Genomic DNA, 6362 nt, shown 5'->3' on the forward strand with positions numbered 1-6362 from the left:
AAGGGGGTTTAGAAATTTCCCACTTTTCCTAGGACCCCTTTTGTTCACTGGGCTGTGTACAGTCCCCACCCACCTTGTCCCCTCACCCATTCCCTTCCCTGGATATAGAATATATGCCTGAGTGCTGAACTCTCTTTAGATGGATTTGAGAGTGATCGTCTCAAGCGAGTTCTTCTCCATCAGTAAACCTTCCCTTACGCCAACACTCCCGTCTGTTGAATCTTGGCCTTTCCTTTGAAGCTTCGGGCGTCTGAACCTTGTACCTGTAACAGAAGCCCTTCCCTCTGCTCTCTGGTCTCAGTGGGGCGAGAAGACTGGACGAGCAGGTTCTGTTAAAGGCCCATTACTGAGGAGTCCTCTTACAAGCTCGGGTTAATTTTTAACTTCCCTGGGGTGAGGTTAAAAAACAAAGGCAGGAGCTCAGGCCCAGTAACAGCGCATCCTCGCCCCACGGCTCGTTTCTAAAGCTCCCGTTCTTTGTCCCCAAGTCTCCTCCCCTCTCCTTTGTCTCCAAGGGGAAGGCTGAGGGGATGGTCACGTGGCACCGATGGGGCTGTGTGCCAGGCGGTCCCCTGGGCTCCCTCCTGGACCAGGATTCCTAGTAGCTCAGGCGGCTGTCCCATTTTTTCTTCCCCTTTTGTTTCTGTGGCGGATGCGTCTGCGTGTCCACAGCCCTGGGATTCCCCCGACCTCAAACTCCAAAATCCAATGTCTTAGGTTTCAGTATTTTTAAGGTCAGTGGAAACTTTTAAAAAGCAACATTAAGCTGATATAGTCTTACTGCCGAGAGCAAGCTTTATTCTATTTCTCCCAAAAACTGATGCTCAGGAATACTTCTCAGATCTTGAAAGATATGCTTTTCTTTTTTTTACTTTAAATAAACATTTATTTTTTCAATTAAGGTTGGCACACAGTATTATGTTAGTTTCAGGTGTACAACCCAGTGGTTAGACATTAGGTAACTTACTAAGTGATCACACCAATACATCTAGTCGCCTGACACCATACATAGTCATTACAATGTTATTGACTATATTCTCTGTGCTGTACTGTGCATTCCTGTGACTATTCTATAACTATCAATTTGTACTTTTTTTAAAAGATATGTTTTTATTAATTTCAGAGAGAGGAAGGGAGAGAGAGAGAGAGATAGAAACATCAATAGTGAGAAGGACTCGAACTGGGACCTCTTGTTCATAGGGCCACTGAGCTACACCAGCTGGGTCAATTTGTGCTTCTTAGTTCCTTCACCTTTTTCACTCCAACCTGCTCACATCTGCCGTTTTCTTTTCTTTTCTTTATTAAATTTTTGTTTGTTGTTTTTCCATCTTGCTTTTAAAAACCACTAGTCACGTAGAATCCTTCCCTTTCTCTGATGGTATCACCTTCTTAAAGGCTCTTCACATACCTCCCAACTAATTGACATAGAGAAATATAAATGATTATTTCCTGGGACATTGTGTTTACTTTGGTGAAACTGAATGGTAAATATTTCATTAACACTTTTCTCCCTTTCCTGACTGAGATGTTAAATCTGGGAGTCAGCCTGGATAATGTTATACAGGTAAATAGCTCTTCTCACTCACAGACTCAGAGTGGACACAATTACTGGTTATTTTATGACTAAAAGCGTAAAGTGATTGCAGTATTTGTTATGAGCCTGAGAGAGGGGTAGAGGGGAGTTGGTGATTAGGACGTCCTGATCACCACATTTTCTGCTCTGAGAGAGGGCCAGAAACATTTGGTAAAATGTTGCCCCAAGCATCCCTCCCAGACCCCTGGCTATTCTGGGGAGATGGTACTGGTTGCTCAGTTGCCCACACAGACAAGTCCAAATTCTGTCTGTGTCCTGAGGGGTGTAGCCTGAAAAGAAAAGCAGACCCTGTGAGGCATGGTATTCAGCTGCAAAGAAACTCAGATGATGAGTTTAAGCCTTGAAGATTTCACTGAGTGGAGAGCTGCCCTGTGAAGACTAAAGACATAGGGTTGGTGGGGGTGGTGGGCAGTAAAGTTGTGCAATTGGTCTTGGGGGAGCTTGGCATGGCCAATTGCTGGGCCCCAAGTCCATTTGTTGAGGCAGATAGTACAGTCCCAAGTTTGTCATTAAGTTGTTTTTCTGCTAATACTGACCCATTTAACCCCCCACCCCCACCCGGAAGCAGTCACTCTGGCTTTTCTCTAGGAGCCCTGACTGCTTGTGATCTTTATACTTTCCAGGCTCAGCATTTTGCAGCAGGCAAGTCCAAATGCATGCTCAAAGATCCTTAAGGATTCACTTATCAAACCTCAGCACTATTAATATTTGGGGCTGGATCATTGTTGTGGGGGACTTCCTGTAGGACAGCATGGTAAAATATCTTGAAACATTCTCTATCCACTAGATGTCTCTAGACCAGCGGTTCTTAACCTGTGGGTCGCGACCACTCTGGGGGTCGAACGACCCTTTCACAGGGGTCGCCTAAGACCATCGGAAAGCACATATATAATTATATATTGTTTTTGTGATGAATCACTATGCTTTAATTATGTTCAATGTGTAACAATGAAAATACATCCTGCATATCAGATATTTACATTACGATTCATAACAGTAGCAAAATTACAGTTATGAAGTAGCAATGAAAATAATTTTATGGTTGGGGGGTCACCACAACAGGAGGAACTGAGTTAAAGGATCGCGGCATTAGAAAGGTTGAGAACCGCTGCTCTAGACAATGTCACACATTCCTCAATGGCAAAATCGCGCCCCCCCCCCCACCACTGCCATGAAATTCTTCACTAGGCTATTGTGACAATTGGTATTAGTTCATCAAGCTACCAGAACAAAGCCAAAAGACTCAGTATCACCGCATGTTTTTGTTTTTTAAATTTATTTGAGAGAGAGCTAACAAAATGTAATTGATAAGAGATCATTAGCAGTTCCTATCCTCTCTGACCTTCTCCACCTTCCTCAACATCTGCAGAAGGTGGTGATCACTGGCTGCAAGTAGAGAACCAGAAGGAAAAAGAAGAGATTCTAAGAGCCCTCTAGAGAGGCTCTGGTCCAGCAGGGGCCACACAGCTGTATACCCTCCATTGAGCTGGGAGCAGTACTTATTATTGGTGGGAAACACCAGAAAAACATCCGCGTTCTTGGCAACATAGAAGGCCACCCTCTCCTCTGGGCTGCAGACTTCACAGTCAGACATTATTTGGTGAATAACTCCACCTCCTTCTCCTTCCTCCTCCTCCTCCTCTCCCCTCCTCCTCCCCCACTCCCCCTCCTCCTCCTCCTCCTCCCCCTCCTCCTCCTCCTCCTCTCCCCTCCTCCCCTCTCCTCCTCCTCCTTTTCCTCCATGAAACGAAATGGTTGATTCTCTTCCAGGTGGAATGAATCACTCTCTTGATTTTGAGCCCCTACAGCCTATTACTCACACCTTAACTAATCACTTACCTCTTCCATTACACCTGGCACTGAGGCATGTCCCATGAGAAAGAGCTCTCCAAAGGCAGGGGCCTCTGACTCACCTGACTTTCCCCAGTGGGCCTAGCACAGGGACGCAAACACACACACACCCCAGGCACCTGCCCAGGCTTACTCACTGAGTTATTCAACTTTAAAATTCCTCCTGGTTGAAATTAAAGGCACGGAGTTCTATGCGAAAACCAGTCCAACCAGCTTCCTCCTTCATGGCTCTTAGCCCCTGAGGCTGGTTTATTTTGTCAACTTAGAGCCCTGCTTTTAACTTTCACTTTGCACCTGGGCACCCAGAGCCTTTTTATTTTTTTTTAACCTTGTAAAGACTGGAGACATTAGGGAAAAGTAATTTTTTAAAGTTGCATTAATTTCCTAGGGTTGCTGTAACAAAGTACTACAAACTCGGTGACTTAAAAGAATAGAAATTTCTTCTCTCACTGTTCTAAAAGCCAGAGGTTCAAAATCAAGGTACTGGCAGGGCCATGGTCCCTCTGAGGACCTTGGGGAGGCCCTTTCTTGCCTCTTTCATCTTCCGGTGGTTGTGGCAATCCTTGGTGTTCCTTGGCTTATAGCTACATCACGCCAATCCCTGCCACCATTGTCACATGGCATGTTCCTATGCATCTTCTTTCTCTGTGTCCAAATTTCCCTTTCTTTGTATGAACACGTCAGGTTAAGGCCCACCTAATCCAGTATGGCCTCACCTTAACTTGATTATGTCTGCAAAGACCCTCTTTCCAAATAATGTCACATTCACAGGTACAGGGAGTTAGGACATATCTTTTGAGGGGACATAATTCTACCCACTGTGGGTTGAAAGAGCTTCATTTTCACACACAGCCTTTGGTACAACTCTGTCTTGAGCATGGATGACTTTGGCGTTGTGTGAACCTGTCCTCCCATTATATCTCTCTAAGGAAGGCTTTGCAATTTGAAATAGTGGATTGAATCCCAGCTCTACCATATGTGCAGCCTTGGATAAACTGTGTGTCCCGGAACACCTTCACGTGTCTGTATACCTCTTCACATAAGCCTTAAGTACCCGACAGCAATATATTTCCATTCCTTCTCTCCCGTCCTTTGGACTATAGTGATCACACATTTTACTTCTACCTCTGTTATTATTTTACACAATACATTGCTAATATTTTAAATTTTAAACAGTATCAAGTTTGTGAAAATTTTGGTTATTACTTCTTCAAATATTTGTCCTTCCTGCCCTCAATTTTTTTTGGGGGGGGGTGGGGGAAAGGGGGAGCTCTGATTATGTTACATCACTTGATATTGTCCCACAGATCACTGAGGCTCTGTTCTTTTTTTGGTTATTATTATTATTATTGACTTTAGAGAGTGTGTGGGGGGAAGAGAGAAACATTGATTTGTTGTTCCATTTATTTATGCATTCATTGGTGCCCTGACCAGAGATTGAACCCCTAACCTTGGTGTAGCGGGGGTGGGGAAAGTCTGGCCTGAGGGCTGTATAAAGTCTGAGAAATCATTTGGCCTGGCCCTGCCAAGGCATTAGGGGTGAGTTAATTGAATGTCTGATAAACACAGATCTTTATTCCAAAGCCCACATTAACCTATGGGTTATACGAGCTTGAGGCAGTACCTGGCTCATAGCAGGAATTTGAGAATTAAAATGTTAGATTCCCTCTTTACTCCATTGCCCTCCCTCATACTTGACAGCTCCAAGGATATGGCATTGTAATAGATGCTAAAGTTTACCTTGGGAAACCCAGTTCTAGTATTGAGTCCTTTCTCTCCCCACCCTGCTCTGGATTTTCTCTTGAATAGCTCTCAGATCCGTTAACTTTTTTTTTTTTTTTTGCCTCCGCTGCCTCCCGTTTAGTGCAGGGGACTGTCCCTGTCTGGACTTCTGCAGGAGCGCCCTGCACCCACTCTGTCCTCTCCTCATCGTAGCCCTGGTGATTCTTTCAAAGAGCAAATCTAATCAGGTCTCTTTCCTGCTTAAACTCTTCAGAGACCCGTTAGAATAAAGTCTGAAAATAGTGTTATAGTCCTTGGGTTGTGTGTGTGGGCACCCGCCTGGTGCTCTAGCCGCTTCTCGCCCTGCACTTGCCCTCGGTCTCCTGGTCGCTCATGGCCCGTTGTCATTTCCCCAAATTCGCTGCCACATGCCTAGGTTCCGACCTTTCCTTGTGTGTCTGTGTGATAACAAATTGTAATAAAAATGTCTAGGTTCTTCTCAGTTCTGTTTTTAACCTGAGACCATATGCTAATCCCCTGGGGCCTGCCAAGCCATCCAGGCTGGCTCTTAAGCCTTGGTCCTTATGCCAACTCCCTGCCACGGAATTCACGATAGTTTAACTCGCCTTATTCACTTGATAGGAAAACCCTGGCTCTTGAGTATTATATCATGCTGCAACATACGTTTCACAAAACCGCCCTAGGATTATCAATCCAAAATGTGGCCGATAAAGATGGGTGGCCATGACTAACACTGGAGGCTCCTTTCTTACACCAGAAAAGGCCTGGAAGTTTCTTTCAGTCTGTTTGTTCCCAGATAGGATGAAAGTTTGTTCCCACAGCTTCTCCTTCACCATCAGGGCTCCCATGGGAGCTAAGGAGACAGGGCCCATAAATGGCTTTGAGTTCCTTGGTGAGAGCCAGTGCCTAGGGAAATAGGACATGCCTGGTTTTCCATGGGAGTGCGCCTAAAGTCTGATGTCACCATTCTAAGCATGCAATGTTGCTCAATGGAGTGGGACTATTGAAATGGCCCATTGAAAGCCCATGAGAAAAATGTGGGGAGGGAAGCTAGCCCCTGGGAGGAGGGGGGTGGAAGACACCTTGAGGGCTCACGGGCTCTTCAACTGCATCCTTTTCAGAGCCTAGACCAGTAAGGAAAACTCATATTCCATGAACACAGTGAGAAGAGAAA

This window comes from Myotis daubentonii, chromosome 12 (genome assembly GCF_963259705.1).
Source record: "Myotis daubentonii chromosome 12, mMyoDau2.1, whole genome shotgun sequence".
Taxonomy (NCBI): Eukaryota; Metazoa; Chordata; class Mammalia; order Chiroptera; family Vespertilionidae; genus Myotis; species Myotis daubentonii.